General features: G+C 45.3%; 2 long non-coding RNA genes across 2 annotated transcripts; one reads left to right on the top strand and one right to left on the bottom strand.

Annotated features, from left to right (window-relative positions):
• Positions 1–7,293: 7,293 nt before the first annotated feature.
• LOC109029402 (uncharacterized) lies at positions 7,294–12,883 on the top strand. The gene is made up of 3 exons (XR_002008459.4): positions 7,294–7,375; positions 9,637–9,673; positions 12,040–12,883. It is a non-coding gene; the product is annotated as an uncharacterized lncRNA (long non-coding RNA).
• An 881-nt stretch (positions 12,884–13,764) lies between these two features.
• Positions 13,765–15,897, bottom strand: LOC134756961 (uncharacterized). Its single transcript, XR_010130491.1, has 3 exons — positions 15,766–15,897; positions 15,408–15,632; positions 13,765–13,863 (listed from the first exon to the last, which is right to left on the bottom strand). It is a non-coding gene; the product is annotated as an uncharacterized lncRNA (long non-coding RNA).
• Between the last annotated feature and the right edge of the window lie 7,897 nt (positions 15,898–23,794).

Below are 23,794 nucleotides of genomic sequence, written 5' to 3' on the forward strand. Positions count from 1 at the left end.
TTGTGAAATTTTTAAATTTTACTCTCATGGGAAACAGTAGTAAAGGTCATTATCTGTGCACTATTTTGACAGTCTCACCCAGCCTTCAGTCCCTGGTTCATCCTCCTCCCCTCCTTCCTCTCTTTCAATCTCTTAAGGCCTCAGCTCTTCCAGGGAATCTTCTCAGATCTCTGTTTTCTCTCTTCTTTGGGCTCTGATAATCAAACCGTAATCTCTTCCTGCCAGCAGAAGTGTGCAAAAAAAAAAAAAAAAACAAAAAAAACAAAAAAAGAAACCATCATCGTGTAGCTTAGAATTCAATTTAATTTTTTGATAGTATCCTGTATGCTACCCAGATATCTTGCACAGTACTGGGAGCAAAATAAGTCTCCAGCCAATATTCAGCAATTGAGCCCTACTGGCATTACCTATGTACTTTTCCACATTTTTTCCTTTTTTTCTTAGAGACAGAGTCTCACTCCATTGCCCACGCTGGAGTGCAGTGGCACAATCATAACTTACTGCAGCCCACATCAGCCTTGAACTCCTGAGCTCAAGCCATCCTCCTGCCTCAGCCTCTAGGGTAGCTGGGAATACAGACGCACACCACCATGCTTGGCCTTCTTTTCACTCTTAAGCTGACTACACTTTCTCCACCCCAACCCCAAGCCACATGGCTGCTAATCTTTTTTTGTTGTGTGTTTAAAGATCCTGCTCCTGCTCTGCCTTCAAAGATGTAAAAATAATTTTTAAAACACTTGTGGAATGAAAAATATTATAAAATAGATTTAATGGACCTTAAAATTTGTGCATAAAATACCTAATAAAAATGTTGCAGTTACAATGATCATTTCAGCATTGTTTGCAGTAGTGAAAAATTGAGAAAAACCCCAAATGTCCAGTCAAGGGGTAGGAAAATAAAAGGTAGATATCCAAATGATGGAATATACACAGTAGCTAAGTTAATGAACTAGCTCTGTAGTTGTAAAGGATAAATGATGGTAGAAAGAATTCAAAAGCAGTGTGGAGTGAAAAAAAGCAAGTTGCAGAACTATATATACACTGTGATACCATATTTATAAATAATCAAAATCCCACAGAACCTAAAATGATCACATACTTTATATAAGTATAGACATAGAATGCAATATCACACACACCAAATTCATGACAGCTGTTGTTTATATTAGAGGGAAGGAGGGAAATTGAGCAGAGAAAAAAAATGAAGACTTCAACTTTACAATGCTTTCTTTTATTTAAAAAATGGAAATAAAACTCAAAATCTTAAAAGTTGTTGGTTCTGGGAGGTTGGGTTCAATAATGTGTGCTATACTATTCTTTGTGCCTTTTTTAAAAAACATTAAAATTTTTAAATTTTATATATATATATGAATACAGACAAATTGGAAACAAGTTTCCAAGATAGGGGCTTGGTTGGGAAAGCTGACACGCTCACATGGAAGAATGCTGTGATTAACCATTTGTGTTTATTAACATGGAGTCATTCATTCCTTCTCATTTTTGTTTGTTGTTGTATGTTTGGGTTTTTGTTTTGTTTTCTGTTTTGTTATTGGTACCTGCTATGAACCATGTGCTAAAATTAAAAAACCCATGTTTGGGTTTTTGTTTTGTTTTCTGTTTTGTTTTGTTATTGGTACCTGCTATGAGCCATGTGCTAAAATAAATCATACTTGGGATAACATGGTAAGCAAAACCATAAGATTTATCCCCTGATGGGGTTTATAGTGTGGTAGAGGTGTTCAAGAAAAACACATGCTGGGCATGGTGGCTCATGCCTGTAATCCCAGCACTTTGGGAAGCTGAGATGGGTGGATCACTTGAGGCCAGGAGTTCGAGACCAGCCTAGCCAACAGAGTAAGATCCCATCTCTACTAAAAACAAAAAAAAGAAAGGAAAAACAGCAACAATATAAGTTTATTTTATATGTATATACAATAAACTATGTACACATATATATTTTTTAAACTATTTTTAAAGCCCAGAAAATTACACAGCCAAATGTTAAAAGTGGTAGTCTCTGGATGTAGTGTAGTGATTCTGAATGGTTTTGTCTTATAACCTGAAACTTCTATAGTAGGATAGTTAACATAATTTTTTTTATTTTTTTCTTTTTTTTTTTTTTTTGAGATGGAGTCTTGCTCTGTCACCCAGGCTGGAATGCAATGGTGAGATCTCAGCTCACTGCAACCTTGCAACCTCCATCTCCCGAGTTCAAGCAATTCTCCTGCCTCATCCTCTGGAGTAGCTGAGATTATAGGCATGCTCCACCATGCACGGCTAATTTTTGTATTTTTAATAGAGATGGGGTTTCACCATGTTGGCCAGGCTGGTCTCGAAATCCTGACCTCAGGTGATCTGCCTGCCTTGGCCTCACAAAGTGCTGGGATTACAGCCTTCAGCCACCATGCCTGGTCCAGAAAATGTTTTAAAGTTAATCAGTTAAATAAGCACATCTACATAATGTATCTAGCTGAGAAGAGGAGAAAAAGAGACAACACAAGACCAGCTGAGCATAGAGCGGACAGTAGTAACAAAATTGGAGTGTATAAATTAACTGACATAGTATATACATATGTGTATGTGTGTGTCCTTATTCTATACCAAGTATTGCTCTAAATTTGTATATTATATCATTTAATTCTCAAAACGACCATGTTATTCAACCCATTTTATAAAAAAGGATCCTGAAGTGCAGACGGCTCAAGTAACTTGTCCAAGATCAAAGAGCGGAGATTCAGACCTTCATAGATCTAACTCCAGAGATTGGAAACACTGAATTATAATGCCCTCTCTAGATAATCTCAAGAAGTCATGAGGCTGGGCATGGTGGCTCACGCCTGTAATCCCAGCACTTTGGGAAGCTGAGGCTGGTGGATCATGAGGTCAGGAGTTCGGGACTAGCCTGGCCAAAATGGTGAAACCCTGTCTCTACTAAAAATACAAAAATTAGCTGGGCGTGGTGGCAGGCACCTGTAATCCCAGCTACTCAGGAGGCTGAGGTAGGAGAATTGCTTGAACCCAGAAGGTGGAGGTTGCAGTGAGTGGAGACCAAGCCACTGCACCCTAGCCTGGACAACAGAGCAAGACTTCATCTCAAAAAAAAAAAAAAAAAAAAAAAAAAAGGCACATGATTACAACATGCTCATAAGTAAGGAAACTGAAAACAAATTACTCCCTTATACTTCCTCTGAAAGAGGAATGGACTTTGTGGAGTGAGGAAGAGGGGAACTCAAAGACTTGTGTCTCCAGCCTCAACCAAAGCAGAGAACGATTCCAGGCCTAGCAGACACAGAGAATCCACTTGCTTGTGAGGCCTCTGCAGTTGTGAAGCCAGGATAGTGTAGGGGTTCTCTCCCTGAGGCTCCTATAGAATATCACCTATGGCTGGGTACGGTGGCTCACACCTGTAATCCCAGCACTTTGGGAGGCCGAGGCGGGCGGATCCCTTGAGGCCAGGAGTTCTAGACCAGCCTGGCCAACGTAGCGGAACCCTTTCTCTACTAAAAATACAAAAATTAACCAGGCATGGGAGTACATGCCTGTAATCCCAGCTACTCAGGAGACTGAGGCACGAGAATCGCTTGAGCCCAGGAGGTGGAGGTTGCAGTGAGCCGAAATGGCGCCACTGCACTCCAGCCTGGGCGACAGAGCCAGACTCTATCTCAAAATAAAATAAAATAAAATAAAACCTGCCTAACTACAGAAGAATGTTCTCTATGGGCAGTAGCATAAAAATAGAATAGGATCAGATCATGCAAGACCCAGACAACCGAGAAGAAAATGGAACATCGACTTGTTTCATTTGTTTTAGAGTTGTTTTATATCCATATACAGTAGTTTATGTCCTTAACTAAATTATACATTCCTTAAGAACAGAGAAGATATTCTCCCCCAAAAACCATATGTAAAGAACATTTTAATGGTAAAATTCAACGCCAGGTGTGGTGGTTCACACCTGTAATCCCAGCACTATGAGAGGCTGAGGTGGGAGGATCACTTGAGTCCAGGAGTTCAAGACCAGCCTGGGCAACATGGCAAAACATTGTCTCTACATAAAAATACAAAAAAAATTAGCCGGGCATAGTGGCACATGCCTGTGGTCCCAGCTATTTAGGAGGCTGAGGCTGCAGTGAGCCATGATTGCTCCCACTGCACTCCAGTCTAGGTGACAGAGGCCCTGTCTCAAAAAAAAAAAAATTGCACTTAATACATTCAATTTAACAGTTTTGGGTTTTGTTTTTTTTTTTGGTCTTTTTTTTTGTTTTTCGTTTTTGTTGGGTGGGGGAGAACATAGGCGTATGCCATCCCACCAGGCTAATTTTTTTGTATTTTTTGTAGAGCTGTTATTCTGCCATGTTGCCCAGGCTGGTCTTGAGTGTTGGGATTATAGGCATGAGCCACCACACCAGGCTTTGTCTGTGTTTTGAGGAATTGTTGTTGTGGTGGTTAGTTATTATGAAATGTATATCTATTAGTCTGTGCCTCCAGTTCCTGAGACAGAGCTCTTAATATCCTTGTATGTAGGGGCGCTAGGAGAATCTTCTGTTCTAATATTTAGTCTTTGACCCCAATTCCTGACACAGAGCTCCTGAATCCCTCAGAATTTCCTGGGCGATAGGAGCATCTTTCTTCCAATCAGGTGACTGTTGGTGGCTCCTGGATGGAGACTGGTTGCCAGAAAGACCAAGTCATGATTAGACTCTTGGAACTTTCAGCCCTATCTCCCATCCTCCAGGAAGGGGAGAGGGGCTGGTGATTGAGTTAATAATCATGCCAACATCATAAAGCCTCCATAAACTGCAGTGTTCAGGAGCTTCTGGGATGATGAATATATCTGCATGCTGGGAGGGTGGCACACTCCAGCTCCATGGGGACAGAAAGCCCAGCACTCAGGACTCTTCCAGACCTCAACCTATGTATCTCTTCTGTTCATCTGTATCCTTTATAGTATCTGTCATTAACCTGTAAATGCGGGTGTTTCCATGAGTTTTATTATTTTTACTTATTTATTTATTTTGAGACAGAGTCTCACTCTGTCGCCCAGGCTGGAGAGCAATGGCATGATCTCAGCTCACTGCAAACTCCACCTCCCGGGTTCAAGTGATTCTCCTGCCTCAGCCTCCCGAGTAGCTGGAATTACAGGCGTGCAGCACCATGCCTGGGTAATTTTTGTTGTTTTTTAATTTTTTTTCAGTAGAGATGGGGTTTCACCATGTTGGCCAGGCTGTCTCAAATTCCTGACCTCAAGTGATCTGCCAGCCTCGGCCTCCCAAAGGCATGAGCCACTGCACCCGGCCTCCATGAGTTTTATAAGCCATCCTAGCAAACTAATAAAACCTGAGAAGGGGCAGTGAAAAGTGATTTACAGCCAGTTGATTACCAGTTTAGGTGACAACCTACTATTGGCATCCCAAATGGGGGCAGTTTTCTAGGACTGAGCCCTTAACCTATGGGGTCTGCACTAACTCCAGGTAGATAGTGTCAGAATTGAACTGAATTATTCTAGGACACCCAGTTGGTGTGTGATGGGAAAAACCCACACGTTTTGGTGACCAGAAGTGTGTTGAGTGTTGAATGTGAATGTAGAAGGAAAAACTTTTGCCTCAGTTGGTTTTTTCTTTAGAGTTGTTTTGTCTCTGTTAGGTAATCAGCTATTTTTTTCTCTGCTATTAAGAATCCAGTCTTTAGTAATATATCATACCTTATTAATTTTCAACTTTTAATCTGTTAGCAAAGAAACATTGCTTAGCTTATTAAAATTATATGTAAAGTAAAAACTAATAGAACTTCTTACCCTTAAAAGCTTTTTTTCTATGCAGAGAACCAGAACTTTCTGACAGCTATTTCAACTATCAAAAGACCTTTTGCTCCCTCATTTCCTAGACATTTTCCACAGAGTTTATAATATTGGACGTCAGATTTAGGGAAAAGTGGAGTATTACTGTTTTGTTTGTTTTTGCTTTTTTGAGACAGAGTCTGGGTCTGTCACCCAGGCTGGAGTGCAGTGGCACGATAACGGCTCACTGCAGCCTCGACCTCCCAGGCTCAAGGGATCCTCCTACCTCAGTCTCCCCAGCAGCTGGGACTACAGACGCATGCTACCACGCCTGGCTAATTTTTGTATTTTTTGTAGACACTGTGTTTTGCTATGTTGTCCAGGCTGGTCCCGAACTCCTGGGCTCAGGTGATTTCTGCCTCTCGAGGTGTTAGGATTACAGGCATGAGCCACCTTGCCCAGTGAGTATTATTATTATTATTGTTTGTTTGAGACAGAATCTCACTCTGTCACCTAGGCTGGAGTGTAGTGGTGCAATCTCAGCTCACTGCAACCTCTGCCTCCCATGTTCAAGTGATTCTCCTGCCTCAGCCTACTGAGTAGCTGGGACCACAGGCCTGCGCCATTACGTCCGGCTAATTTTTGTATTTTTAGTAAAGACAGGGTTACGCCATGTTGGCCAGGTTAGTCTTGAACTTCTGAGCTCAAAGTGATCCACCCGCCTTGGCTTCCCAAATTGCTGGGATTACAGGTGTGAGACACCGCACCTGGCCTATTTTGTATTTTTAAAAAGCCTTTATTTAATAGGTTTTGCCACTAGTTTTCTTTCTTAATTTAAATCGTATTTTTAAATTTGTGGTAAAATATACATTACATAAAACTTACCATTTTAACCATTGTAACCATTACAAATTCTCATTTTGTACAATTATGAAAACAATTTGGGTGCCAGGGGAGAAAATCTTCAGTATTAAATTTCAATTCTTATTCATGTTTTCCAATATTAAAATCATGAGACTGTACATTTTCCTCTGATTTTAATTTATTTCTAATTGCTTTGCTTTTAGCTATTTTGGAAAACTGAATCTCCGGGAAAATACAGCAACAGCCTCTAATGCATAGTTAGGGAAGGCCCAGGGTTCCAGCAACTTTCCAGGGCAACCACCTGACCAGTCCCCGCAGACCTCCCTTTCCAGCCACCTCCAGAGACTCCAAGTGTAGCTTCATTCTCCAAATAGCCACTCTGCTTCTCAGATGAGTAATAAAGTATGTGGTTGCGTAAGTCAGAATTGCTCAATAATTTGAGAAGATTCATTCCCAGAAAAGCTCAAAGATACACTATGAAGATACAAATCACATTATGCATTTAAAGAATTCTTGTGTTGACACTTACGTTAGTAAGAGAAGAATTGCTAAAACAATTTTTTTTCTTACCACGTCCCCCGAAAGCTTACTCTTTCTGCTGAGTGAGCTGACAGCAACATCAACTATTTACTTATTTCTCATTACGTTTACAGTTGGCTGCAACTTCCATTTCATTTGCAGACCTGAGCAGAATGCTGCTTTGTCTATAATTAAAAGAAACATCCCATTGAAAAGGTGAAGTTTTAACTCTATATGCTCCAAAACCTTCCATTTAAATTTTTTATCAAACGTTTGTGGTAAACATTGATAAAACTTGCTTTAGGAGCAACAGGGTAAGGCCCAAACTCTCATCTCAACAAAAATCCATTTCCGTAACAAAATTAATATTTTCAAAGTCATCTGAGTTAATCTAAATTGACAATACATATTTAATTGTGTAACTATAAAGGAAACATTTTCATGATATGTTTTTAAACTTTGAATTTAAAATTAACTACTAAATGTTGTTTTGGTTGTTATTTTACAGCTCCTTTTAAGACCAGTATTTTTTTTTTTTTTTTTGAGATGGAGTCTCGCTCTGTTGCCCAGGCTGGAACGCAGTGGTGCGATCTCAGCTCACTGCAAGCTCTGCCTCCCAGGTTCACGCCATTCTCCTGCCTCAGCCTCCCGAGTAGCTAGGACTACAGGCACCCGCTACCACGCCCAGCTAATTTTTTTTTGTATTTTTAGTAGAGAACGGGGTTTCACTGTGTTAGCCAGGATGTTCTTGATCTCCTGACCTTGTGATCCTGCCTCGGCCTCCCAAAGTGCTGAGATTACAGGTGTGAGCCACCATGCCTGACCTTAAGACCAGTATTTTGCTTTATCAGCCGGGCGAGGTGGCTCACGCCTGTAATCCTAGCACTTTGGGAGGCCGAGGTGGGAGGACTGTCTGAGCTCAGGAGTTCGAGACCAGCCTGGGCAACATGGTGAAACCTGTCTCTACTAAAATACAAAAAAAAAAAAAAAAAAAAAAAAATTAGCCGGGTGTGGTGGTGTGTGCCTATAGTCCCAGCTACTCCGGAGGCTGAGGCAGGAGAACTGCTGAACCCGGGAGGCCGAGGCTGCAGTAAGCCAAGATCATGCCACTGCACTCCAGCCTGGGCGACAGAGTGAGACTCGTCTCCTAAAAAAAAAAAAAAAAAACCCTCAGTATTTTGCTTTATCAACCAGAGCTGATAAATAAAAACCGAGTGAGTTATCTTTGCCTGCTTGATAAATGGGTTTGATAATGAAAACCATGATGAGATTATGATAAGCTGATTCACCTGCAGAAGTGGAAGCCGGCCAGTAACCAAGAGGCTGCCAAATTTCAGAGAGCAAAGGGAAATCTACACAAATCAGGATGCAGTCTCTGCAGATTGTATTTGATAGTTGGTAACCCCAGGCCAAAAAGAGTTCTTGGGTTTGAGGTTGGAACTCGAAAAATGTCCTAGAGCTAATAGCCTTCAGAAAGACATTGGTGGGAGGAAGAACTAATGTTTGAGGTAAAGATACTTGGAAGGAGAAAAGGACAGAACAAAGTCACAGAGAAAGCCTGGTATTTGAGGCATGCAGATAATGGACTTCTGAGAGAGTAGGGAGGGTGTTAGAGAAATAGGGAAATGAAGTAAACAAAGAAGTAGACAGATGAGATGGCACAGCTCTGCGATTATGTACAGTCAAACGAATACTTGGTGAGTAAGCTGTAAAAATTATTTCGGAGAGCCCAGCGTGGTGGCACATGCCTGTAGTCCCAGCTACTTGGGAGGCTGAGGCAGGAGGATCACTTGAGCCCATGTCCAATGAAATGGCTATTTCCTGCATAGGATCTGTCCCCATACCCTGCTTGTGCCTTTCCAGGCCTGGATGTCCCCTCCCCAGTTTCTCTTTTGGTTGAAATCCTTCTCATTTGCAGTAGGCAGAATAATAGCCACCCCCAAAGATGTCCATGCCTTAATGACTGAAACCTGTGACTGTGTTACCTGACTTGGCAAACGGGGAGCTGTAGATGTGGTTGTGGTTACAAACCTTAAACCGGGGAGACTATGCTGGATTATTCAGGTGGGGCTCAGCGTAGTCAAATGGGTCCTTAAAAGCAGTAGAAGGCAGAAGGGGAGGCTAGAAAGATGCAACAGCAAAAGAAGGACTTGACCCTGCTGCTAGTTTTGAAGATGGAGGCCACAAGCCAAGGGATGCAGCAGCTTCCAGAAGCTGAGAACAGCCAGCAAGAAACACTCCCCAGTCCTAAAACCACAAAGACCTGAATTAGGCTAAAAGCCCAACTAGCAGGAACAGCCCCTTTGCTAGAGCCTCCAGGAAGGGATGCAGCTCTCCAACTCCTTGGTTTTAGTCCAACAAGATCCACACTGGGCTTCTGACCTACAGGACTATGAGATAATTAAGTTATGTTGCTTTCAGCCACTAAGTTTGTGGTTCAGTAGTTCCCCCCTTACCTGTGACTTTGCTTTTCACAGATTCAGTTACCTACTGTCAACCAAAGTCAGAAAATAGGTGAGTACAATACAGTAAGATATTTTGGGAGAGAGAAACCAAATTCACATAACTTTTATTACAGTATATTGTTATAATGGTTTAATGGTTCTATTTTATTTTTAGTTTTTTCTCTTTTCTTTTTTTTTTTTTCTGAGGTGGAGTCTCCCTCTGTTGCACAGACTAGAGTCCAGTGGCACGATCTCAGTTCACTGCAGCCTCCGCCTCCTGGGTTCAAATGATTCTCTTGCCTCAGCCTCCCGAGTAGCTGGGACTACAGGTGCACGCCACCACGCCCAGCTAATTTTTGTATTTTTAGTAGAGACGGGGTTTCACCATGTTGGCCAGGCTGGTCTCAAACTCCTGACCTCAAGTGATCCGCCCATCTTGGCCTCCCAAAGTGCTGGGATTACAGGGCGTGAGTCACCGCACCCGGCCAGTTATTGTTGTTAATCTCTTACTGTGCCTAATTTATAAATTATCATAGGTATGTATGTATAGGAAAAACATAGTTTATATAGGGTTCAGGGCTATCTGCAGTTTCAGGCATCCACAGGGGGATGAACGTATCCCCTGCAGATAAGGAAGGAAAACTGTATTTGTTACGGCAGCAACAGGAAACAACTACACCATCCTTCATGGCCGGCTTCTCACTCAGTGTCTCTGAGAAGTTGTTCTTGGTCTCAGCCAGGAACAGCCCCCTTTGCTTTTTCCTGAATTCCCAGGAGCTCTGTGGGACTTCTGCCCCCTGAGAAATGGTCTGGTGTCATGATTCCTTGTAGACCTGTCTCATATTATTAGAGTTTTAGCTTTTTGAGGTAAGAGGTTAGGATGTAGGCAGGTATGGTAGCTGCCACAGTATCCAACTCCTTGCCTAGTACATAGAAGCCACTCAACAAATTGTGTTTTACATAAAAAAGTGGACAAATGGAAGCCTCCATAAACACGGCAGAAACAAAATAACTGTAGTTGGTACAACCTTTCTCTTCTCTTTTCCCACAGGTTAGTTATTATTTTATCTCTGAAATTAGAAGCCATTTCTTTACTATCTATTGTCTGTGGCCCCAAAATTATTTGAGTACTTCCTGTTAACAAGAAATGTTATTCTTGTCACATAGTTATATTTCATGTGTTTCCAAAGAAAAGGACCTTAGAACTTTAAGGAATTAATAATAAATAAGAATGCCTGCTTGGCCGGGCGCAGTGGCTCACGCTTGTAATCCCAGCACTTTAGGAGGCCGAGGCGGATGGATCACCTGAGGTCAGGAGTTCGAGACCAGCATGGCCAACATGATGAAACCCCATCTCTACTAAAAATACAAAAATTAGCCGGGCGTGGTGGCGCACACCTGTAATCCCAGCTACTCAGGAGGCTAAGGCAGGAGAATTGCTTGAACTTGGGAGGCAGAAGTTGCAGTGAGCCGAGTTTGAGCCATTGCACTCCAACCTGGGTGACAGAGCGAGACTCTGTCTCAAAAAAAAAAAAAGAATGCCTGCAGCTGGGCATGGCGGCTCACACCTTTATCCCAGCACTTTGGGAGGCCGAGGTGGGTGGATCATTTGAGGTCAGGAGTTTGAGACCAGCCTGGCCAACATGGTGAAACCCCATCTCTAATACAAATAGAAAAATTAGCCAGCTGTGGTGGCAGGTGCCTGTAATCCCAGCTACTCAGGAGGCTGAAGCACAAGAATCACTTGAACCCGAGAGGCGGAGGTTGTAGTGAGCCAAGATGGCACCACTGCACTCCAGCCTGGGAACAGAGTGAGACCCCATCTCAAAAAATAAAATAAATAGAATGGCAGGGTGCGTGTTTCACGCCTGTCATCCCAGCACTTTGGGAGGCAGACGCGGGCAGATCACTTGAGGCAGGAAGTCAAGACCAACCTGCCCAACATGGTGAAACCGCATCTCTACTAAAAAAAACAAAAACAAAAACAAAAAAAAACTGGGCATGGTGGCCTACATCTGTAGTCCCAGCTACTGGAGAGGATGGGGTGCGGGGAGGATAGAGGCTGAGGTGGGAGGATTGCTTGAGCCCAGAAAGTCGAGGCTGCAGTGAGCTTCAACTTGGGCAACAGAGTGAGACCCTGTCTCAAAAAAAAAGAACTTTAAGATGTCAAGACAAAAAGAAAATATTTGTTAAACATTTTAAACAGCTGAAACTACACTAAAAATCACAACTCAGAGTGAAACTAACAGGCTCGTTTTCTAAGGGGAGATCGGACATGATAGATGTTTTTCCCAGCCTGTCTTCTAAGTATCCACATCACACTCGCAGATGGCCCTTCCATCTGACAAATCGTGTACTAATTATTTTTCAAAATGTGTATGAGTTGAAGATCTCCCTAATGACTGTGCAACTATTCAAATGTTGAACACAACTTAGTTGGAGAAATCTGGAGAAGTCTGGCTGGGAAGGGAAGAAGAAGCAGGAAATCAGGGCTAAGCCAAGACGTACAGCTGGAGCAGGAGTCAGAACGGGCTGGCAGAGAGCGCTGAGCTCCCAGCAGGGGAAGAAACCAAAGAACATGGAGGCTCCTGCGACGAGAGGCCTGTAGGTTTTGGGCGCCCACCCTGCTACTGTAGAATGGTTCTTGGCAATAGATTTCTCAATTTCCTTCTCCAGTTTAATTTTTTAATAACTGAGTACAGTTAAAAATAGAGTAAGATCACAGTCTCCCAAGCACAGTTCCTTTTTTATTTGTGGTCCCCAAGAGGAGTCAAAAGTAAGAGCAGGGACTGGGGGGTACCCTGTGTGTCCTGGCATCATTTCACGGAAGGTAAGGCCATGTCACCACATCCCCAGTACAGGGCTGGCCCGGCATGGTATCCGCAGGAAACAGTGATCGAGCCCTCCTTCCTCCTACGTCCCCACCGCATCCTGGGCAACATTTTCTCTCTTAACTATAACCGCTGAGTATTTGTATTTTTCAGGGAACCTCAGGAGACGTAAAGCCTTTAAGGTTTAAAGGACTGAATCTCTTCCGGTGCAATTTCTGGAATTATAAGTATTTTTTTTTCCTTTCTTCATTCATTCATTCAATACGTATGTTTTGAATTCCGGGCATAGCGCTAGCCATGGAGACCATAGTGGTGGGCAACGCAGACACGACCCTGTCGTCACAAAACTTCAAGTTTAAAGAAGACAGACTAATAAAATAATCACAGAAACGAATATGTGCTGCGAAGCAGTAGGAAGTGCCCCGCAGTCTGATTCCCCTAGCAGAGAGACTGGCCTTGTGGCGGAAGACCCCCGCGCGTAGGGAGGGCCGGTGCGGCGACTCCGGGCGGGGCGCGCTGTTGGTGTCCAGGGCGCGGAGCCTGCGCCAGCTTCACAAAAGCGGTGTGGACGCCTGAGCCAGTCCGCTCTTGCTGGACGGCTCCCCATAGTTTAGCCCAAAAATCCCCCTCTGGGTGGCTCTGGCAGGAGTGATTTAGGGCCACAATTAGGATGGACGAGAAGTGGGGACTTGCCCCGAGCTGCCTTTGCAGACCCGGCGGCGGCGTTCTCCCCAAGGCTGCCCGCTTGGCTGCGCGGCTGAGGCGAGTTGAGGACCCAGCCCGTCCCCAACTCTCCTCACCCCTCCGCCCCCCGCTCGCCTCCCCCCTCCGTCCCCCGCCCACCCCACCCCCCGTCCCCCACTCTCCTCACCCCTCCGCCCCGCCCGCTCCTCTCACCCCTCCGGCCCCCACCCTCCTCACCCCTCCGCCCCCCACTCTCCTCACCCCTCCGCCCCGCCCGCTCCTCTCACCCTTCCTCCCCCCGCCCCCGCTCTCCTCACCCCTCCGGCTCCCGCCTGTCCCACCCCTCCGCGCCCCCCCACGACCCCTCCGGCCCCTGCTCCCCACACCCCTTCTCCGCCCTCACCCCTCCGCCTCGCCCCTGGGTGGGGACCTGCCCGGGCGGCTTCCCCATAGGCCAGTGCTGGTCCCGCGCTGCTTCTAGCGGCCCAGGGAAACGTTTTAATTTTCATTTCTTTTAAAATCAAAATAAATAGTTGAATGTGATAACATTGAATCTATAATAATAAAAACTCCAGTCTGGGTCATGTTCGCCTTTATACACTAAGTCATGAAACCACTTACATCTTCAGGAGGAAGGGCACGTGGAGGCTGCAGTCGTCGCACAGTGCAGGGGCGGAGGGGCGGTGGCTGAGGCTGCAGGGAGGAGAGGGGAGGCCCGGGGGTGGGGGGGCGGCCCAGCCAGGCCCTGTGAGAAGGGAAGGATGGAAGTCACTGGAAGGCTTAAGGGGGCGAAACTTGATGTTATAAAGAGCACGCTGTGGCCGGGAGCGGTGGCTCACGCCTTTAATCCCAACGCTTTGGGAGGCCAAGGGGGTGTGATCACGTGAGGTTGGGAGTTCGAGACCAGCCTGACCAACGTGGAGAAACCCCGTCTCTACTAAAAGTACAAAATTAGCCGGGCAGGGTGGCTCATGCCTGTAATCCCAGCTACTCAGGAGGCTCAGGCAGGAGAATCGCTTGAACCCGGGAGGCGGAGGTTGCGGTGAGCCGAGATCACGCCATTGCACTCCAGCCTGGGCAACAAGAGCAAAGCTCCTCAAAAATAAATTAATAATAAATAAAATAAAGAGCACGCTGAGGCAGGGCTCACATCCATAATCCCAGAACTTTGGGAGGCAGTGGAGGGCAGATCGCTTGAGGCCAGGCATTTCAGACCAGCCTGGGCAACATAGCAAGACCCCATCTCTACAAAAAATACAAAAATTCCCCGGGCATGATGGTGCGGGCCTCCGGTCCCAGCTACTTGGGAGACTGAGGCTGGAGGATTGCTTGAGCCTGGGAGGTTGAGGCTGCAGTGAGCCGAGATTGCCGCTCTGCCCTCCAGCTTGGGCGACAGAACCAGAACCTGTAAAAAGAAAAAAAAAAAACACCAAAAAAAACCCCAAAACCGCACTCTGGCTACTGAGTGGGAGCAGCAGTTGTGGGGAAGAGGCAAGTGGAAGTAGACAGAGCCGAGAGGTCCCATGGCAGCTGAGCACCGAGGGTGAGGGCTTCTCAGGGCAGGCCCTGGTAGTCAGCTAGGGAAAGCTCTGCCAACATCGGGATCCTAAACAACAGGAGTTCACTCCTCTCACACTCATGGGGGCTGGAAATCCGGAACCAAGGTGTGGGTAGGCTGGGCTCCTGTGAGGCCGAGGGAGGATCTGTTTCAGGCCTTTCTCCTAGCTTGACGTCTCCTGGTCATCTCAGGCATTACCTGGCTGGCTGGTTGCTGTCTTCTCCCTGTAACTTTCTCCTTTCTTTCCTTTCCTTCCTTTTTCTTTTCTCTCCCTCTCTCTTTCGACAGAGTCTTGCTCTGTTGCCCAGGCTGGAGTGTAGTGGCCCAATCTCGGCTCACTGCAGCCTCTATCTCCTGGCCTCAAGTGATCCTCCCAACTCAGCCTCCTGAGTGCTGGGATCTCAGGTGCGCGCCACCGCACCTGGCCCCACATTCCTGGAATGTCTTCCGGATGCAGCCTTGGCACTTTCTCTAGCCATCCCCTCCTTTGGTTCCCAGGCCCAGCTCTCCCTTCTCCCTCAAACCAGATCCAGCCCTCCTGCACCCCGGCCTGTGTGCAGCCGCAGGAGAGGAGTAAGCCAGCCTCTCGCGTGCGGTGCTCTCTGCATAGGTTTAGTGGTGGGGACCAACACACGAGCTGGCGCTTTCCGTGCGAGCCCAGCATCAGGCGGAGGCCCAGGGCCAACCGGACTCTGAACAAAGGGAGCCGACAAATGAGAAAGCAAAGGTACCTCAGAGACTACGAAGCCCTTCAGATGGAAATGGTCAACTCCCAACAGCCTCTCTGGACCTCTGCCTGCAAGCCCGGCCCACACATCTTGGACCCAGGCTGCAGACACAGACAGCCAGGTGGTGATGCCCACGCGCAGCTCCACGACCCCGGGGAGCCTCCGCCAGGCCGGAACCTGCGCCAGGCTTCTCTGGAACCTTCTCTCCAGGACGCTCTTCTGCGGTTACTGAAAAAGGGAGTCTACGTGAATTAATAAGTGAAGGTGAGGAAGGGAGGGAGGGAAGGAGGGAGGGAGGACGGAAGGAAGGAAGGAAGGAAAGAGGGAGGGAAGGAAGCGAGGGAGGGACGGAGGGCCTTACCTCCTACTTGACAACAGCTCTATGGCAGGGATTATTTTAGTCTTGGTTCCATCCCAGCACCTAGAAAAGGGCCTGGCAAGTAGGAGGTGATCAATAAATGTGACAGAACAATTGAAATTAATGACTTTCTAAAGAACCAACCAGGCAAGTGACGTGAACTCATGGTTCCTTCAGCTGCCCAGGAATGCTGTGTATGTGTTTCTGTTTATTTTCCAGATGGTTTTGATTCTTAATAGTTTTCCCACTTATTGCTCTGAAAGCTCCCATTGCTCTTGTCTTAAAACTCCTCCCAATCCTGCCACTTCCTTCAGGAAGCCTTTCCTGATCTTATATTGCAAGCATATGGCCTCTGGTCTGGGAGGCAGCTGAACATCTGGGAAAGACCCGGGCTTTGGAGCCAACACATTTCGCTGGTTGTGAGATCTTAACCAAGTTTCTTAAAACGTCAAAGCCTTGTTTTTCTCATTTGTAAAGCAGGTATTTATATCTGTTTCTTAGTGATATGAGGATCAAATGAGGTAGTACATGTGAAGTCCCTGGCATGTGGTAGGTGTTCATTGAATAAATAAACCTTTTATCCAAAGAAAAATTGGGAAGAGCTGGAGCTTACCAAGTATCAACAGAGTGAAAAGAATATTTTAGAAGGAAAGATAAAGCCAATAACCTTTCTGTGAATTTTAAGTCTAGTGAATCAAATTATTAACATCAAATTTGGGGAGGGAAATGCATTTCTACAGAAAGTAATGGCACCATATGCTGCCAATTAAAGCCCATAGCTGTGCGTTCCTAGGATTGTGAACAGAACATCTAAAAAAAGGCATTTATGATGATCTTAAGTAAGGCATAGTTGTGACACACATCCCGTTGATATTGAATAGTTTTTAAAATAAAACTACTTAGCTATATTAAATTCTGCATGCTGTACATGCCAGAAATCTAAAAGAATTTGGGGACTTTGAATGGAATTTCCCTAACCTTAGGAAGGAACACCACAACTTGAACATCACCACTGCCAACTGTGGAATTAATTCTAAGCCATTCTAGGGCCTGAAAGTGTTTTGTTTGGTGAGAGTAGAGCAATGTATTATGGAGGATCTCTGAAATTCAGGGTTCTGGTTCAGGGATAATCCTAGTTTTTCTTTAACGCTATCATACAAAGAGAAGAAACATAGGATTTATAGGTTAGACTGGAAAATACGAGAAGATGACTTTGAACTTGCTGGTATCCCATGTATTATGTTACCACTTCACCCTTTTTGGAGGTTTGTTTTTACATCCATCACGTAATTAACTGAATTGATCAAATTCATGCTATCCTTTGTCAAGAGAAGACCTACACACACACACACACACGTGTGTGTGTGCACGACGGCCTCTCTCTCCACTGGAAATTAGAGGTGAGAGTGGTTCAGGCAGGCAGCTCCCTGCAACATGCTCTGTGAGGCAACATCCCGTTTGGTCAGTTCACATACCCAAAAGAATGTGTCACTGCAAAACTCAGAATGTCAGGAAACTGAGACTATGGGTGAGGAGAAATGGTCAAATGATTTCAATTCCTTCCTTGAGAAGCAATTCCTCACACCACGGAGAATGCTCAGAGGAATTTGCTCTTTCACTTCAGGAAACAGTCCTCCTATCTAATGGGCATTATCACAAATGCCAGTGGGCTGACCCAGGACAAATGCCAGTTCGAGGGGCTCAGCCCCTCGAAAATTCCCTGGCAGTGCTGGACGTTAATCTGCAATGAAGTCATCACATGTGAGTTCTACAAAAAAGCACAAATGACAAAACACTGACGTACGGGCTTTCATTTGTGTAAAAAACAAACACTTGTCTGCTCAGCTGAAAACAAATCTCGTATTTAAAGTTGCGTTCATTGCTCTATGCTAAATGCTGAGCATAAATCTGGGCAACGCAGGGGTAATAAAACAGCCATTTGGGTGAAAGCTCTCCTAGCCTCTTCGGCATATAGTTACTGTGTTCTTTAAAATGCCTTCAAGATCCCATAATAATATAATACTTAGTTTCTGTAGGTGTGCCAGTTAATAAGATTGTCTAGGACTGGATGTCAGCCAATAGCATCTACTGAGCACTTTTTTTTTTTAATTTATTTATTTATTTTTATTGATCATTCTTGGGTGTTTCTCGCAGAGGGGGATTTGGCAGGGTCATAGGACAATAGTGGAGGGAAGGTCAGCAGATAAACAAGTGAACAAAGGTCTCTGGTTTTCCTAGGCAGAGGACCGTGTGGCCTTCCTCAGTGTTTGTGTCCCTGGGTACTTGAGATTAGGGAGTGGTGATGACTCTTAACGAGCATGCTGCCTTCAAGCATCTGTTTAACAAAGCACATCTTGCACCCCCCTTAATCCATTTAACCCTGAGTGGACACAGCACATGTTTCAGAGAGCACAGGGTTGGGGGTAAGGTCACAGATCAACAGGATCCCAAGGCAGAAGAATTTTTCTTAGTACAGAACAAAATGAAAAGTCTCCCATGTCTACTTCTTTCTACACAGACACCGCAACCATCCGATTTCTCAATCTTTTCCCCACCTTTCCCCCCTTTCTATTCCACAAAACCGCCATTGTCATCATGGCCTGTTCTCAATGAGCTGTTGGGTACACCTCCCAGACGGGGTGGTGGCCGGGCAGAGGGGCTCCTCACTTCCCAGTAGGGGCGGCCGGGCAGAGGCGCCCCTCACCTCCCGGACGGGGCGGCTGGCCGGGCAGGGGGCTGACCCCCCCACCTCCCTCCCAGAGGGGGCGGCTGCCGGGCAGAGACACTCCTCACTTCCCAGACCGGGTGGCTGCCGGGCGGAGGGGCTCCTCACTTCTCAGACGGGGCGGTTGCCAGGCAGAGGGTCTCCTCACTTCTCAGACGGGGCGGTTGCCAGGCAGAGGGTCTCCTCACTTCTCAGATGGGGCAGCCGGGCAGAGACGCTCCTCACATCCCAGACGGGGCGGGAGGGCAGAGGCGCTCCCCATATCTCAGATGATGGGCGGCCGGGCAGAGACGCTCCTCACTTCCTAGATGGGATGGCGGCCGGGAAGAGGCGCTCCTCACTTTCCAGACTGGGCAGCCAGGCAGAGGGGCTCCTCACATCCCAGACGATGGGCGGCCAGGCAGAGACGCTCCTCACTTCCCAGACGGGGTGGCGGCGGGGCAGAGGCTGCAATCTCGGCACTTTGGGAGGCCAAGGCAGGCGGCTGGGAGGTGGAGGTTGTAGCGAGCCGAGATCACGCCGCTGCACTCCAGCCTGGGCACCATTGAGCACTGAGTGAACGAGACTCCGTCTGCAATCCCGGCACCTCGGGAGGCCGAGGCTGGCAGATCACTCGCGGTTAGGAGCTGGAGACCAGCCCGGCCAACACGGTGAAACCCCGTCTCCACCAAAAAAATACGAAAACCAGTCAGGCGTGGCGGCGCGCGCCTGCAATCACAGGCACTCGGCAGGCTGAGGCAGGAGAATCAGGCAGGGAGGTTTCAGTGAGCCGAGATGGCAGCAGTACAGTCCAGCTTCGGCTCGGCCTCAGAGGGAGACCGTGGAAAGAGAGGGAGAGGGAGACCGTGGGGAGAGGGAGAGGGAGAGGGAGAGGGAGACTACTGAGCACTTTTGTACTATGAAGTGAACGAGCAGAATAGACTGATGGAGAGAGCCCCCCCATAGGAGAGAGGTAATGACAGGATGCTTTTTATAGAGCAACAGAACAACAATAAACTCAATGTAATACGCTGACAAAGCAAGGGCTTAAGTGCTCAGAGGATATCATATAGAAATCCAGAGCTCCATTGGAATCTAAAGTTCAAATGGGGCCAGCCGTACAGAAATCACAAACGAGGAACTCAGGGGCAGCTCTGGTGGACAGTCTGCGTGGTTCCTGGGCTTGGAAACATAATTTTAAAATAGCAACCCAAAAATTAGCTTCAGAGAGCTAGCTATTTCACCCCCAAAATCTGGAAGGCAGAAATAAATATTTTTTCTTATTGAATTCTAAAAAGAAAAATATGCTTTTGTTAAACTGCTATTGGTAAGAAGAAAAAAAAATCAGTTTGTGTGACTGCACAGTTAACTGATATTTGGTTTGAAGACAAATTACCACTTAAGGTTGTGGTATTTGATAGTGATAAGACAGAAGGTATGAACAAGTGGAATATGAATTTAAAAATCAATTCAACAATTTATGCTTGACCTCACAGCCTTGTTTGTTTGTTTGTAGAAGTGGTCTAATTATTGACTGGTAAATTAATAAAATTTACCATTCCCAGCAAACAAAATATACAATAGGTTAATATATAAATAACACTGTGCCAAATCACAGCTTTTTGTGAAGGTGAAGGGAAAGGCTTCATCATCACTTCCTGAACACAGGTCTGGGTTCACCAAAGGGAGCCGACAAATGAGACAGCAAAGACACCTTTCACCAGGGTGGTGAAAACCTGGATTGTATCCTAGACTGGGATAAGAGAAACTCTGTTCATTTGTAATTCACAGACTGGGGCTGGAATCTTCAAACGGTATTGTCTGTAGGCATAGTCGGAGGAGCTTGTTAAAAAAGCAGATTCCTTAATCACTTATCTCAGAGATTCTGAGTACAAAATCTGCGATGGCTCGGGCCAGGCGTGGTGGCTCATGCCTGTAATCCCAGCACTTTGGGAGGCCCAGGTGGGCAGATCATGAGGTCAATAGATCAAGACCATCCTGGCTAACACGGTGAAACCCCGTCTCTACTAAAAATACAAAAAATTAGCTGGGCCTGGTGGCAGGCGCCTGTAGTCCCAGCTACTGGGGAGGCTGAGGCAGGAGAATGGCGTGAACCCGGGAGGTGGAGCTTGCAGTGAGCCGAGATTGTGCCACTGCACTCCAGCCTGGGTGACAGAGTGAGACTCCATCTCAAAAAAAAAAAAAAATGTGATGGCTCCAGACATGTCCATTTCATTTTTAGTGAAAATTTTATTTTATTTTATTTTATTTTATTTTGAGACGGAGTCTCAGTCTGTTGCCCAGGCTGGAGTGCAGCCATGCAATCTTGGCTCACTGCAACCTCCGCCTCCCAGCTTCAAGCAATTCTCCTAACTCAGCCTCCTGAGTAGCTGGGACTACAGGTGCACACCACCGCGCCCGGCTAATTTTTTGTATTTTTAAGTAGAGACGGGATTTTGCCACGTTGGCCAGGCTGGTCATGAACTCCTGACCTCAGGGCATCCGCCCGCCTCAGCCTCCCAAAGTGCTGGAATTACAGGCATGAGCTACCACACCTGGCCTTTAGTGGAAAATTTAAAGCATTCACAAAAGTAAAGAGATTAATATTATGAACCCACATGCCCATCACCCTGCTTCAACAATTAACAACTGATGATTCTTGCCTGCCTCCACTACCCCATTATTCTGAAGCAAATCTCAGATATCATTTTTGTCTGTATTTCAGTATTTATTTCTAAAAAATGACATTAAAAAATAAAAGGTATCCAGATTAGAAAGGAAGAAGTAAAATTATATTGATTTCATGTGACATGATCTTCTCCATAGAAAACCTAAATAATACACATGTACACACACAACACTATTAGACCTAATAAATGAGTCCAGTAGCAGGATAGAAAGGCAATAAGTAAAAATCAATGGTATTTCTATACACTAGCAATGGAGCAATCTCGTCTTAGTCCATTTTATGTTGCTATATCAGAATAACTGAGACTGGGTAATTTATAAAGAAAAGAGGTTTATTTAGCTTATGATTCTGCAGGCTGGAAAGTTCAGGGGTATGGCACTGGCTTCTCATGATGACTTTTCTGCTGCACCGTAACATGGTAGAAAGTCAAAGGGAGAGGAGGTTTGTATGGAAAAGGGACCAAACAGGAGAAGAAACCTCATTTTATAACAACCTGGTCTCATAAGAACGAATCCATTCCTGAGAAAGCAAGAACTCCCTCACTCCCATAAGCTGGCCTTAGACTATTCCTGAGGGATCTTCCCCCATTATTTAAACACTTTGCACTAGGCCCCACTTCCCAACATCGCCACATTGGGAATCAAATTTCAACATGAATTTTGGCAGGGACAAACCACATCCAAACCATAGCAAATCTGAAAATAAAATTAATAAAAAAATCCACATGATAACATCAAAAAGAATAAAATACTTAGGGATAAATTAAAGCAAGAGGCATGAGACTTGTACACTGAAAACTGCAAAACGTTTTTGAAAGAAATTAAAGTACATAGACCTAAATAAATGGACATCTTTGTTCATGGATTGAATAATTTAATATTGTTACAATGAAAGTAATTCCAAAATTGATCTACAGATTCAATGCAACCCAATCAAAATTCCAAATTTTTAATTATGGAAATGGATAAGCTGGCCTTAAAATTCATATGGAATTACAAGGGACCAGAATAGCTAAAACAATCTTGAAGAAAAAAAGTTGAATTATTAATTTCAAACTCTACTACGAAACTACAGTAATCAAGATAGTATGATACTGGCATAAGAATAGAATCAATGAGCCAGGCGCGGTGGCTCACGCCTGTAATCCCATCACTCTGGGAGGCCGAGGTGGGCAGATCACGAGGTCAGGAGATCAAGACCATCCTGGCTAACATGGTGAAACCCCGTCTCTGCTAAAAATACAAAAAATTAGCCGGGTGTGGTGGCACCTGCCTGTAATCCCAGCTACTCGGGAGGCTGAGGCAGGAGAATCGGTTGAACCCAGGAGATGGAGGTTGCAGTGAGCCGAGATCAAGCCACTGTACTCCAGCCTGGGCAACAGAGCAAGACTCCGTCTCAAAAAACAAACAAACAAAAAACAAACAAACAAAGAATAGAATCAATGGAATCAAATTAAGAGTCCACAAATAAATCCATACATCTATTGCCAATTGATTTTTCTTTTTTTTGAGACAGAGTCTTGCTCTATTGCCCAGGCTGGAGTGCAGTGGCGTGATCTTGGCTCACTGCAACCTCTGCCTCCCGGGGTCAAGCAGTTCTCCTGCCTCAGCCTCCCGAGTAGCTGGGACTACAGCGTGCCACCACGCCTGGCTAATTTTGTGTATTTTTAGTAGAGACGGGGTTTCACTGTGTTGGCCAGGATGATCTCTATCTCCTGACTTTGTGATCTGCCCGCCTCAGCCTCCCAAAGTGCTGGAATTACAGGCGTGAGCCACCGTGCCTGGACAACCAATTGATTTTTCATAAGGGCACCTAGACAATTCACTGGAGAAAAAAATAGTCATTTCAACAAATGGTGCCAGGACAGCTGCATATCCACACGCAAAAAAATGGAGTTAGATCCTTACTTGATATTATGTACAAAAATTAACTCAAAATGGATCAAAGACCTAAACATAAGAGCTAAAGCTATGTATTAGAGTTCTCTAGAGGGACAGAACTAATAGGATAAATGTATACATACAGGGGAGTTTATTAAGGAATATTAACTCACATGATCACAAGGCCTCACAATAGGCTGTCTACAAGCTGAGGAGCAAGGAAGCCAGTCTGAGTTCCAAAGCCGAAGAACTGGGAGTCCAATGTTCGAGGGCAGGAAGCATCCATCATGGGAGAAAGATGTAGGCTGGGAGGCTAAGCCAGTCTAGTCTTTTCACGTTCTTCTGCTTGTTTTTATTCCGGCCTTGCTGGCAGCTGATTAGATTGTGCCCACCCAGATTGAGGGTGGGTCTGCCTTTCCCAGTCCACTGACACAAATGTTAATCTTCTTTGGCAACACCTTCACAGACACACCCAGGAACAATACTTTTCATCCTTCAATCCAATCAAGTTGGCACTCAGTACTCACCATCACAAGGTATAAAATTCCTTAGAAGAAAACATAAGGCTGAATATTTGTGACCTTGGATTTGGTAATGTTTCTTAGATATGACAGTAAGAGCACAAGCAACAAAAGAAAACATAGATAAATTAGACTTCATCAAAATTCAAATCTTTTGTACATCAAAGGAGTGTCAAGACAGCACAAAGACAGCACAGAATAGAAGAAAATATTTGCAAATCATATATTTAGTAAGGAT

This window comes from Gorilla gorilla, chromosome 14 (assembly GCF_029281585.2).
Source record: "Gorilla gorilla gorilla isolate KB3781 chromosome 14, NHGRI_mGorGor1-v2.1_pri, whole genome shotgun sequence".
NCBI classification, from domain to species: Eukaryota; Metazoa; Chordata; class Mammalia; order Primates; family Hominidae; genus Gorilla; species Gorilla gorilla.